Source organism: Sminthopsis crassicaudata, chromosome 6 (genome assembly GCF_048593235.1).
Source record: "Sminthopsis crassicaudata isolate SCR6 chromosome 6, ASM4859323v1, whole genome shotgun sequence".
Taxonomy (NCBI): Eukaryota; Metazoa; Chordata; class Mammalia; order Dasyuromorphia; family Dasyuridae; genus Sminthopsis; species Sminthopsis crassicaudata.
In genome coordinates this window covers 93,403,695-93,418,586 of record NC_133622.1, presented here as the reverse complement: position 1 = coordinate 93,418,586, position 14,892 = coordinate 93,403,695, and positions in this window count along the sequence as shown.

The window sequence follows — 14,892 nt, the reverse complement described above, 5'->3', positions numbered from 1 at the left end:
GTGGAAAACTCTGTCCATCAGGGTTTAGCGAAACCTAAACTCCTAGAAAGCAGAGACAAAGAACATGGACAAGAAAAAAAGGATCATCATCACTCAGGAAGGAAGGAGATGCATTTTTAACTCAATAAGAGAAAAAAGTATTACAAAAGAGAAAATAAAATAATTTTGATGATTTAAAACTGAAAAGCTGCTATAAAGACAAATTAACAATACAAAAAAAGTGATTGAAGGGTGAAAAAAATTTTTGTATCAAATTTCTCTGATAATAATTTAGTATCCAAGATATACCAATAATTACTAAATATATGTCAATAGCTTTCAGATAAGTGGCCAAAGGATAAAAACAGTTTATAATAATTTCAAAATATTCACAACCACATGGAAAAATGCTTCAAATCATCACTAATAAAAAGAGAAAAGTGAATCAAAACAAACCTGAAATTTCCTTTCAAAACCTGCAAATTGGCAAAAATGACAATATTCAGTGTTGAAGGACACAGAAATACACTGCATTTATACATAGAGCTTGCAAATATTGGATTCAAATGTGCTTTGTTCTATTAGATGCATTTAGAAAGCTCCTATCTCTAGAATTACTGATGAAGATTTTCATGCAAGCCTTACTTATATAACTCACTGGGAAATAGTGACCCCAGATTCTTGAGGTCATACCATACTGAAAAGATTCAAATATAGGCTGTAGTCTTATATTCAGATACTACCTAAAATTCATAGTTCATCACTAAATGATTAGTGTTATGGTAATAACTTTTTTCCCCACAGCAACTTATAACAGTATCTACTAAGAAAATCATGATCTCTATTGGAATGACTATACCAATGAAATCACAGATCTCTTTGTAATGTTCAGACTAGCTTTCTGAAGGATCTTAGGACCAGCCTTTATCTTAGTGGAGAAGTACAGGAAGAAAGAGAGCCACCAGGAGCATAGTCAAAAATAGAATGTCTCATTTCTAGTTCTTCTCAGCCTTAAATACCTTGGTATGATTACATTACAGCAAACTATGTATATGTAAACTAGAGAACCATTACATCACCATAATAAGTACTAAATGTATATATACTGAAGAAACATCATCTCATCAATTCTGCTGAGTTAACATCTCCTAGTAAGAATCCTTGTGTCAAGTATACTTCTCCAGAGTTCCGGCCCTCTATATCTTTTGATGTAATAATGAATATTTTTTTCCTGATTTGGTCTTGAATGATCAGATTTTACCAAAATCTTGAGTTGTTAATTGAATTTTAAACAAATACCACTGATATTAGGAACAGTTTGAGGTTAAGCAGCTGTACTGATTAATTTAATTTCCATCAAACATAATAAACTAACAAAAAATAAGCCTATTTGGAGTGATTTATATAATGTATATCGAAAAACCACAAAGATTTTGCTCCCACTGTGTTTCAAATATTTATTAAACTAGGGTAACTTAAGAGTATTTAGCTCAAATGGTGGATTGAATTGACTATATAGTCACACACTTAATGCATTTTTGATAAAAACTGTAGGTTTGTTTCTTAAAGCCCCCTGAAAACAGGAAAGATTCTCATCTGGCATAAGAGTTAAAAGACAATAGATAAGTAAAAAGCTCATCAGAAAATTAAAGAATTCAAAAGGGGACCGAATGATCATCTACTCTAAACACTCCTCAGTTGATAAAATGAAAAAAAGGGAAACTGATGGAAAAGGAATAATTTGTTCAGGTTCTCAGAACAGCTTATTGACAGAACTATTTCTTATAATTTCTAATTCTGTATAAAGGCAGAAAAGGTTAAGAATGGCAAAGACTGGATTTAGAATCAGAGGAATTATTACTTAATGCCTGTATAAAGTTCAGTACATGCTTAACTTTTACAGACTTTAGCCTTCCCTGTGAGAGGATTTGATCAAATGCTCTCAAAATCCCTTCCAGTTTTAAATCCCATTAAAAAAAAAAAAAAAAAAAAAAAAAAAAAAAAAAAAAAAAAGGCAGGTGGATTCAAGATTCTTGAGAGGACACATGTCTCTTCTTCCTAAACTCTCTTTTACCCTCAATCTATTTTAATGAAATTCAGCCTTGGAATTAGTCTTGACATATCATGAAGAGGCAAAGGAAATCTATTATATCTGAAGGAATGAAGGGAGGGAGATGAACATAGTATGAATATTACTTTCATCAGATTTGGATCAAAGAGAAAATATTAGACATATGTGGTTTATATAGAAATTTCTCCCACCTCATTGAAAAGTGTGAGGGGAAAAGCGAAAAAGGGAAGGGATGAGCTAAATAGAAGGGAATACAGAAATAGTAAGGGAAAGGTTTAAGAAAAGGGGAGGCACCTTAAGGGGGAGGGAGGGATTCTAAAGAGGGAGGACTACATGAGGCAAGTGGTGCTCATAAGTTTAATACTGAGGCGGGGTAAAAGTACAGAGTAAAAGTAAAAGGCTGGAGCAGAATCTATTATGCTTCAGGTGAAGTAAAAAAAGCAGGGATGGCCAGCCTTATCTTAGATCAAGTAAAAGCAAAAATTCATCTAATAAAAAAAGACAAGGAAGGGCACTATATCTTCCTAAAGGGTAGCATGAAGTAATATCAGTACTAAACATATATGCACCAAGTGGTATAGCATCTAAATTCCTAAAGGAGAAGTTAAGAGAGCTGCAAGAAATAGACAGCAAAACTATAATAGAGGGAGATCTCAACCTTGCACTCTCAGAACTAAATAAATCAAATCACAAATAAATAAGAAAGAAGTTTAAAAGGTAAATAAAATGCTACAAAAGTTAGATATGATGGATCTTTGGAGAAAACTGAATGGAGACAGAAAAAAGTACAATTTTTTCTTGGCAGTTCATGGAACCTATATAAAAATTGACCATATATTAGGACGTAAAGACCTCAAATTCAAATGCAGAAAGGTAGAAATAGTAAATGCATCCTTTTCAGATTACAATGCAATAAAAATTCCATTCAATAAAAAGCCAGGGGAAAATAGACCAAAAAGTAATTGGAAACTAAATAATCTCATTCTTTCTAAAGAATGATTGGGCAAAACAGCAAATCATAGACACAATTAATAATTTTACCCAAGAGAATGCCAATAATGAGACATCATACCAAAATGTGTGAAATGCACTCAAAGTGATAATAAGGGGACATTTTATAGCTCAAGAGGCTTACTTGAATAAAATAGAGAAAGAGAAAATCAATTAATTAGGCTTGGAACTAAAAAATCTAGAAAAAGAGCAAATTAAAACCCCCCAAATATACAATAAACTTGAAATTCTAAAATTAAAAGGAGAAATTAATGAAATTAAAAGTAAAAAACAAATTTTGAATTAATAAATAAAACTAAGAGTTGGTTTTATGAAAAAAACAAAACAATAAAATAGATAAACCTTTGGTAAATCCTTAGAAAAAGGAAAGAGGAAAATTAAATTGTTAGTCTTAAAAATGAAAAGGGAGAACTTTCCACCAATGAAGTACTTTGCCCAACTTTATGCCAATAAATTTGATAACCTAAGTGAAAAAGATGACTACCTTCAAAAATATAGGCTTCCCAGATTAACAGAGAAGGAAGTAAATTGCTTAAATAGTCCCTTTTTAGAAAAAGAAATAGAATAAGCTATTAATCAGTTCCCTAAGAAAAAATCCCCAGGACCAGATGGATTTACATGTGAATTCTACCAAACATTTAAAGAACAATTAATTTCAATGTTATATAAACTATTTTAAAAAATAGGGAATGAAGGACTTCTACCAAATTCCTTTTATGACACAGATATAGCACTGATACCTAAGCCAGGTAGGTTAAAAACAGAGAAATAAAATTATAGACCAGTCTCCCTAATGAATATTGATGCTAAAATATTAAATAAAATATTAGCAAAAAGGTTACAAAAAATCATCCCCAGGATAATACACTATGACCAAGTAGGATTTATACCAGGAATACACAGCAGGTTCAATATTAAGAAAACTATTAGCCTAAATGACTATATCAATAACTAAATTAACAAAAACATATGATCATCTAAATAGATGCAGAAAAAGCATTCAATAAAATCCAACATCCATTCCTATTAAAAACACTAAAAAGTATAGGAATAAATGGACTTTTCCTTAAAATAGTCAGTAGCATCTATTTAAAACCATCAGTAAACATCATATGTAATGGTGATAAACAGGAACCATTCCCAATAAAATAAGGACTGAAACAAGATTGCCCACTATCACCATTAATATTCAATATTGTATTAGAATTTCTAGATTTGGCCATAAGAGATGGAAAAGACATTAAAAAAATTGGAGTAGGTAATGAGGAAACCAAATTATCACTCTTTGCAGATGATATGATGGTATACTTAGAGAACCCCAGAGATTCTACTAAAAAGCTATTAGAAATAATCCACAACTTTAGTAAACTTGCAGGATACAAAATAAATCCACATAAATCATCAGCATTTTTATACATCACCAACAAAATCCAACAGCAAGAGATATTCCATTTAAAATTCCATTTAAAATAACTGTCAATAGTATAAAATATTTGGGAATCTATCTGCTAAAGGTAAGTCAGGAACTATATGAGCAAAACTATAAAACACTTTCCACACAAATAAAGTCATATCTAAACTATTGGAAAAATATTAAGTGCTCCTGGGTAGGTCGAGTGAATATAATAAAGATGACAATACTACCTAAACTAATCTCTTCATTTAGTGCTATACCAATTAGACTCCTAAAAAATTATTTTAATGACCTAGAAAAAAATAACAATAAAATTCATCTGGAAGAACAAAACATCAAGTATTTCAAGGGAACTAATGAAAAAAAAAATCAAATGAAGGTGGCCTAGCTATACCTGTTCTAAAACTATATTACAAAGTAGAGGTCACCAAAATCATTTGGTATTAGCTAAGAAACAAACTAGTTGACTAGTGGAATAGGTTAGGTTCACAGGACAAAATAGTCAATAATTATAACAATCTTGTGTTTGACAAAGCCAAAGACCCTAGCTTTTGGATTAAAAATTCATTATTTGACAAAAATTGCTGGGAAAACTGGAAATTAGTATGGCAGAAACTAAGCATTTAACCCACACTTAACACCATACACCAAGATAAGCTCAAAATGGGTTCATGATGTAGGCATAAAGAATGAGATTATAAACAAATTAGAAGAATATAGGATAGTTTACCTCTCAGACCAATGGAGGAGGAAGGAAGTTGTGACCAAAGAAGAACTAGAGGTCATTCTTGTTCACAAAATAGAAAACTTTGATTATATCAAGTTAAAAAGCGTTTGTACAAACAAAACTAATTTGGACAGGATTAGAAAGGAAGCAATAAACTGAGAAAAAAATTATAGCTAAAGGTTCTGATAAAGACCTCATCTCCAAAATATATTGAGAATTGACTTTAATTTATAAGAAATCAAGCCAGTCTCCAATTGATAAATGGTCAAAGGATATGAACAGACAATTTTCAGATGAAGAAATTGAAACTATTTCTAGTTATATGAAAAGGTGTTCCAAATCATTATTGATCAGAGAAATGCAAATTAAGACAACCACTACACAACTCTCAGACTGGTTAAGATGACAGAAAAAGATAATGATGAATGTTGGAGGGAATGTAGGAAAACTGGGACACTGATGCATTGTTGGTGGAGTTGTGAACAAATCCAACCATTCTGGAGAGCAATTGGGACTATGCTTAAAAAGTTATCAAACTGTGCATATCCTTTGATCCAGCAGTGTTATTGCTGGGTTTGTATCCCAAAAAGATATTAAAGAAGGGAAAGGGACCTGTATGTGTAAAAATGTTTGTGACAACCCTTTTCATAATGGCTGGAAACTGGAAGTTGAATAGATGCCCATCAATTGGAAAATGGCTGAATAAATTACAGTATATGAGTGTTGTAGAATATTATTGTTCTGTAAGAAATGACCAGCAGGATGAATACAGAGAGGCTTGGAGAGACTTACATGAACTGATGCTGAGTGAAATGAGCAGAACCAGGAGATCATTATATACTTTAACAACAATACTATGTGATGATCAGTTCTGATGGATGTGGCTCTCTTCAACAATGAGAGGATACAAATCAGTTCCAATTGATCTGTAATGAACAGAACCAGCTACACACAGAGAAAGAACAATGGGAAATGAACATTAACCATAACATAGCATTTTTACTCTGTTATTGTTTGCTTGCATTTTTGCTTTTTCTTCTCAGGTTATTTTTACCTTCTTTTTAAATCCATTCTTTCTTGTAAACTATATAAATATGTATACATATATTGTATTTAACATACACTTTAACATATTTAACATTAATGGGAGTACCTGCCATTTAGGGGAGGGGGTGGAGGGAAGGAGAGGAAAAGTTAAAACAGAAGTTTTTGCAAGGGTCAATGTTGAAAAATTACCCAACCATATGTTTTGTATATAAAAAGCAATAATAATAATAATAAAGTATTGCTCATAGTGGAGCAGCTAGTTGGTGTAATGGATAGAGCACCCGTCCTGAAGTCAGAAGGACTAGAGTACAAATTTGATCTCAGTCACTAAACACTTCCTGACTGTGTGACCCTGGTCAAGTCATTTAACCCCAATTGCCTCAGCAAAAACAAAAACAACAACAATCAAACTTTCAAAGTTCTTTCTAGTTCTACAAACTTACCATTTCTTTAGATACTTTGGCCTTAATCTTGAAACATAAATACCCAGCAAGGAGGACCTTCAAAATATTTACCAAACAAAACACATTTATAATGATGAAAATCTGCTTTGTGTCACACATTTTTTTGGTAGATATTGGTACAAATGCAAATATTAGTAATATGTCATTTTCACAGTTTGTTCATAAAAGAAAAGATGGACACTAAATAATACCAAAGTTATAGAGAAAGACAGTTGTTCTAAGTCTTTCTGTAAATTCACTGTTTGGCTGAAAAGTTATTAGTAATGATATTCAAGGTTAATCCTCCTAGAGAAGCAGGAATATTTTTGCCTTTTAAGAAATTTTCAATGTTCTGCTTTAGGCAGATTTTTTTTTTTCTTTCAGATCTGCCTTTTGGAAGTAAACTTTCTGTGAAAGAATTTGTAAACAATTGTGGGGCTGTTTCTAGATAAATCTCTCTTTTTTTTTTCTTGTACAGTAAAATTTCTTTGCATTAAATCCCAAATTTAAATACATCCCACAAACTTCAGAAAAATGTGATGTCTTCAGACTTCTATCCTTTGTTTATTTAGTGACCTCATGACATCAAATCTCATTGGAATATTGCACATAGTGGTAACTAAATGTTCTGCATTTCTATGGAGAAACAATCTAAAACTGTTGTCTTTTACTCACTTCTCATAATTAAGATGGGTGTTCAGCATCACTATAAGATTATGAAATACAGAGAACGACATGAAGAACTAAGAGGGTCACAGATGATGTCTTCATAATTACTACGAATTACTTGAAGATAGAAAGGCTTCACAGAGAAAGGCAATCTTTTAAACTGGACATGAATTTTTGGACCAAACCTCAAAAATAGGAATGATGTGGTCAGGAATTGAGTCCACCCAATGAAGATTGGTAAAGTTACATATAACTGAAGTCTCATACTAAGATCAAGATGCTTGTGAAACAAAAATACAGAAGACAGAGGAAGAGCGCCAAATCAAATACCATAAAGAGGTGCAGCTACAAGAAAGGATAAGATTACAAGAAAAAAAATGAATATTTAAAAAGCCAAATATAAGGCTCTCTCTTAAATATGGACATATTAGACATAAAACATCTCAAGTTAGCACTATCCTCAAGAAAGTCCCTCTTTTTCATTAGAAAATTAGATTTCAGGTCATATTGCTCAGAAAATGTCCCCTCCTCCATCCAGAAAATTGGATATATTTAAACCTAGATTTAGTGTCAATTGGATAGAAGCAAACGTTTAATCTGTGGCTGGCCTGAATTGAATAAAGCAGACTAAAGACAGAAGAGTCAGGAATCATAGAAGTTTAATTTCAAAATGAGGAAAATGATTTGCAAGTAAGGAGTCCTGAATCTAATGGGAAAGAGCATGAGACAGCATGGGGAGAGTTCAACAGTTATATCTATGGCTATGCTGTGACAATAAAGAATAACAACAATAGTGAGACAAATTTGATTTGTAAAAGAGTTTAATGCATGGAACATGGGTACCACAGGTACTTGTCCAAGCTCAGAAATCACCTGATGCTGGTGTAAAACAACTGTGGGATTTTGTTGTGGCTGAGATCATCCAGAGGACAAAGGATAGTTGTATTATACCAGTCTGTGAGCCCAGCCTGCTTGCTGGGCCTTATCTCTGGAAAACAGGGTATCTCTTGGTATCTTAATATTAGATACATATTAAAGCCTGCAGAATTATCTGATATCTTCGGAATGCTCACCTTTGTGGTCTTACCATATCAAATCTTGTTGCAATGTCACATGTAGTCGCATTAACGTCCATTTCTCAGACCAATGAAGAATCCCCATTTTACAGATGCCATATGGTTGAGAAATTACAAGACTCTCTATTAAAGACTGGCTCTGTGAGCTTGGGACCTAGAAACACTCCTCTCAGATATGTTCTTTCTCTCCCATATACCCCTGCTCCAAGTTAATCATAACAGCCTCCTGAAAAGTAGATACAGACACTTCCTTTCCTCTCCTGTTCTCCTAACCCCTAGGGAACCCTAATCTACTTGAAGATTTTAAAACAAAAATCTTGTAGAAATCATAAGTAGCACCATGACCAAAAATATTTTTAACTACTAGTTAGCCTAAAGACTTCCTTAGGCTTTCTTTGCCTTGGACAAGAACTATAGTATATCAGTAAGTGACTATTGAACAACTTTCCAAATTAAAAGGAGCAGCTATGCTTATGATCCAAAGGTATATCTTCCAAGAACCCGATAGCAACCCATAAAGGGAAGAATGAAATGAGCCTATCTCTAAAATCCTAGACAGCTATTTTTTTATTATAGCTTTCATTTACAAGATATATGCATGGGTAATTTTTCAGCTTGACAATTGCAAAGCTTTTTGTTCCAACTTTCCCCCTCCTTCCCCCCATCTAGGTTGACCAATACATGTTAAATATGTTAAAGTATAATTTTTAAATACAACATATGTATACATGTCCATACAGTTATTTTGCCTAGACAGCTATTCTCACAATAAAAAAGAAAGTTGGATTCAAGCCTTGCCTCTAACATATTCTGGTGTTTTACACAAATGCTTTAAACAATTAAGGCAGGGATTCTTAACTTTTCTTTGTGACAGTCAATCGACTAGTATTTATTAAACACCTATGATGTGCCACGGACTGTGTAAGGCAGTGGTGACACTGATCCTTTTAGAAGTCTGGTATATGGCAGTCCGGTGAATCCTTCAGAGCTTTTAAAATGTTTTTCAATGTATAAAGTAAAATAGATAAGGTCACAAAAGGAACCAATTGTACTGAAATACAGTTTTGCACATAAAAACACTGCCCTGAATCAAGGAGCCTCTCCCTGAACTAACACAAAAAATTCCAGAGTACCCCCGGACCTGACTTGGAAGAGAGTATTTCCTCATCTGATCTCTCCCCACCATTGCCATCTCAAGGTCCTTTTAGAGTGCTAACCTTATCTGTGTCCCAGATCACTGCAATCATCATGTTCAGTAATAGGGTCGATGAATTTACCTTTATTCAGGATAAATGGCCTATTCCTGGAATAGCAGCAGGTGCATTCTGCTACCGTCCAGTGTCGCACTACTACACAGCAATTACAGAATGATCAAACTAATCCATCAGTCAACAAGCATGAAGAGTCTATTCAGTAGCAGGCATTGTGCTAGGCCCTAGACTAACAGAATCAAACAACTCAGCATCATAGAGGTTACATTTTGTGTGTGCAGGGAGGGGGGAGGGAGAAAGGATGGTGATGGGGAAGACAAATACATAAATATGAACAGAACAAATATCAAATAATAGTAAGGGACTAGAAAAGGGGACATTTGGGAGAAAAGGGATCAAGAAAAGTTTCATGTACAAAATGATGTTTGAACTGTCTTAAAAGGCTTCCTGAAGCATAGGTGAGAAAGGTATGCATTTTAAGCACAGGGAGAAGAGATGGAATACAGATGTGAGGAAAAAAAGAAGGGCCATTTTGAGCAGAAGAATATGGGTTTGGGGCAGCTAGGTGGCGCAGTGGATAGAGCACCAGCCCTGAATTCAGGAGGAGCCGAGTTCAAATTTGGTCTCAGACACTTAATACTTCCTAATTCTGTGACCCTGGGCAAGTCACTTAACCCCAGCCTCAGAAAAAAAGAAAAAAAAAAAAAAGAGTATGGGTTTGGGGGTAATACATCTCTACAGTCACACAATGGAATAATACAAAGAAAATAGATTCCATTTTAAATTTATTGTTTCTTGAGAGTATTTGATTTGATAGAACAAAACTAAAGTTCTCTTATATATAATAAAGTGGAATATATAGATATTAGAGATCAAAATCACATAGATTGGGTAAAAGAAATAAAAAATGATAACTATCTTCAAAGACCCTCTAATTGTATGACAGATGAGGGAAATCTGGCAAGATCCAAGTAGAAGAGCATTGCCGGGGTGGAGTCAAGTTGTAGACTGAAACCATCATTTTGCTAAGGCATCCCAATAACCTCAGTTATTGAAACATACTGCCTGCCTATTTGGGAACATAATATTTACTCTACTTTTATGTATGTCTGCCTATATTACTTTTTAAATGGTGAAAAAGCCCCAAGATAACATAATGTTCAGTAGATGAGATTATATTATTATAAAAGTTCCACATTAAAATTTTACATAATGGTTCATAGAATGGTTCATAGAATTAATAATGGAATTAATGAATGGAGAATTCGAGTTCAGTACTGTAATGTTCTTCTTTAAATTGTAATCGTTCTTTGGGAGCAGATTTCTTTTTTTTAAATTAATTTTATAATTATAATTTTTTGATAGTATATATGCATGAGTAATTTTTTTATAATATTATCCCTTGTATTCATTTTTCCAAATTTTCCCCTCCTTCCCTCTACTCCCTCCCCTAGATGACAGACAATCCCATACATTTTACATGTGTTACAGTATAACCTAGATACAATATATGTGTGTAAAATCAAATTTCTTGTTGCATGGTAAGAATTGGATTCTGAAGGTATAAGTAACCTGGGTAGAAAGACAGTAGTGCTAACAGATTACATTCACTTCCCAGTGTTCCTTCTCTGGGTGTAGTTGTTTCTGTCCATCATTGATCAGCTGGAAGTGAGTTGGATCTTCTTTATGTTGAAGATTTCCACTTCCATCAGAATACATCCTCATACAATATTGTTGTTGAAGTGTATAGTGATCTTCTGGTTCTGCTCATTTCACTCATCAGTTGGTTTAAGTCTCTCCAGGCCTCTCTGTATTCCTCCTGCTGGTCATTTCTTACAGAACAATAATATTCCATAACCTTCATATACCATAATTTACCCAACCATTCTCCAATTGATGGACATCCATTCATCTTCCAGTTTCTAGCCACTATGAAAAGGGCTGCCACAAACATTTTGGCACATACAGGTCCCTTTCCCCTTTTTAGTATTTCTTTGGGATATAGGCCCAGTAGTAGTACTGCTGGATCAAAGGGTATGCACAGTTTGATAAATTTTGGGGCATAGTTCCAAATTGCTCTCCAGAATGGTTGGATTCTTTCACAACTCCACCAATAATGTATTAGTGTCCCAGTTTTCCCACATCCCCTCCAACATTCATCATTGTTTGTTCCTGTCATCTTAGCCAATCTGACAGGTGTGTAGTGGTATCTTCATTTGCATTTCTCTGATCAGTAGTGATTTGGAACATTTTCATATGAGTGGAAATAGTTTCAATTTCAACATCTGAAAATTGTGGGAGCAGATTTCTTGGGGAACTTCTGGAGGCAGCCTTCCTTTCAGTTCAGTTCAATAATCCCAAAATGCAGCCCAGAGCTAAAGTCCAGCTCCTTTGTTGTCTCTCCCAAAATCTTGTCTCCTTCATTTGGGGCTAGGCTGGTTTTTGGAGGCCTTCTGGATCTTGGCCCTAGTCCTTTGTCTCTTCTAGCTTCAGCCTCTAACTCCCTCTGAATCCAAAGCCTCCAGCCAGCACAAACGTGGAAGTTAGAATGAATCTCCTTGAGTGTGGGATTGTGGGACCTCCTTGCTTATATGCTGTACACTGAGCATACACCAATCCTTACATCACTAGGAAACCCATTATTTGTTGTAGGATTAAATCAATGTTAAATTAGATTTAACCATTGTCTCCTCAATTCCACTCAGTACCTTGTCTCAATTTCTGGCCCATAGCATCTCCTTGTAGGATCAGATCAATCATACTGAATTAGATAATTATTGTCTCTATTCATTCCAATGACTTAGCACCTTGTAAGAATCCTAACATAGTACTTGCCTCTTTCTAACTCTAAGCAGCCTTATAACCAATCATGAAGAAAACTAAATGCTAGTATTGGGACTGGAGAGTAGCCGCAGTACAAGCGTGAGAGCAGGAAGTGGGCAACAGGAATAGCATGAGGTGAATGGGAAAAAAAAAAAAAAAAAAAAAAAAAGATACACCCAGGGAAAAGAGCCACTTAAGAGAAGTTGTTATAGACCTGGTGAGGATAGGTGTCCACAGAACTTACCTATTGACCTGCTGCTGTTTTTTTGTCTTACAAAGAACTGAAACATGCAGATATAAGATTGCTTTCTTAACCATGGCCTAGCACATGACAGAGATATTCCAGAATATATTCCAGAATCTGTGGAATATATTTTGCATTCTATTACAACTTAAAAGCAACAACATTAACATGGAAAAATGATTAGATAAAACTTAGCAATTAAATATATCAAAATCATTTGGTTTCATTATACTCTGTAATTATATATTCTAAATCTTGATATTTTCCAACTTACAGAACATAAGTACTAGAAGGGTCTATAGAAATCAATTAGTTTAATCAGTACTTGACCAAGAATCCCTTCTATAATTATCCCAATCAGTGATTATCTAGCCTTGTAAAGTACCACAAAATGAAGACCTCTCATTCAATTTCAGCGTAATTCTAATTGTTAATAATGTTTTCCCTTAGGTTGAGCCTAAATATACAGCTTTGCAACCTAAACTTACTGGTTTCTGTGTTTTAAAATACTGAAAGACAACAACCCAGATCCCCTCAATCTTCTTTCCTCCAGGCTAATTTCCCCAGATCCTCTACAGAGAGGACGTTGAGGAGATTACTCATTCTGGTTGCTTCCCCTTAGATGTTATTATTTGTAGCCTTCCCAAGATGTGATGTTCAAAACTGAACAAAATGCTGCAGATGTGAGCTAACCAAAACAAAGTATACTGGAACAAGCATCTTACATTTTTATTCCTCTTTAAATGTAGCTAAGTTTATATTAATTTATTTAGCTACCACATAACACAGCTAACTAATTGCATTATAACTCACTGAATCTCTAGATCTTTGACATTGTTACTCACATCTTATACTTGTGAAGTACTTTTAAAACTAGAGCAATATACTAAAATGCTTTCTATTGTACTTTATTTCCGACCTGACAAGAACTTCCTGAAAAAGTTAGTGATCCCTATCTCAAGGCATTTCTTCTAGTTCATCTCTTAATCCCCAAATAAATTAATCTAAAAAAATGGCTTCTAATTCCATTTTTTTAAGTAGCTTTATTCATTGTCATATGGCCCAAAATAGTCTTGTTTTTCCAGAGTTGTATTCCATTTTCCTTTTCTTATATGTGCTTTAAGATCAACTGTACTCTTTACAGAATTATTCTTATTTCTAACCAGTTACCTGACATTCCCAAAATGTTCTATAGACAATTTAAGCAATTAAGCAAAAATTTGTTAACCTATATATCATAGTCCATGTACTGTTCTAGACAATGGTGACACAAAACAAAAAATGAAATGATCTTTAATCTCAAGGAATTTATGGTTTAATGGGAAAGATACTCTGTACCTGCATGAATATCTAAAACCCATACAAAACAATCTGGAAGGAAAAGACAACAGTAGCTTTTACAGCTAGGAAATGTCTCATAGAATATGTGGCAATTCAACTATATTTGAAAGAAAACTGATGATTGCAAAATGAGGATGCAATGCTCAAGCACCAGCCAGAGTGAGAGTCATATGGGAAGAACCACAAGTAGATCATTATGGTTGTACCCCAGATTATACAGAAGGGAATAATAAATATCAGAAGGCCAAAAAGTTAAGTGGGGCCAGGCTATGAAAAGCTTTAAATGCCAGAAGAATTGTTTGTGGATCTTAGAAGAAATGGAGAGTAACTGGAGTTGATTAAATAGGGAGGAATATAGTTGGAATTTCAATTTAAGAAGGTCATTTTGATAGCTTTGTAGAGAATGGTTTGAAGAAGATTGACTCAAAACTGGGATGATTTGCAGTTAGAAATAGAACAATTGACTGGATATATGGAGTTAGAGAGAGGAGATAAGAAATATTTTGTAATCACAAACCCAGATAACCGAAAGGTTGGAAGTAATCCTAAACACTGAGATTCAGAAGAAGGATAGGTTGGGAGATATTTATTATATTGGGAGATAACAAGTTTTGTTTTAGACAGGATGAATTTGAAGTGATATTGAATCTTCAAATGGGGGTACCAAATAGTCAATGATACAAGACTGCAATTCAGAAAAGAGACTAGGGCTGGACAAAAAGATCTCAAAGATGTCTGCATAGAGATGTGTACTTAAATACAGAATATTCAATAAGGTCGCTGAATGGATTAAAAAATGAAGAGAAAACAGAAGAAAGCCCAGGATAGACTTTGCA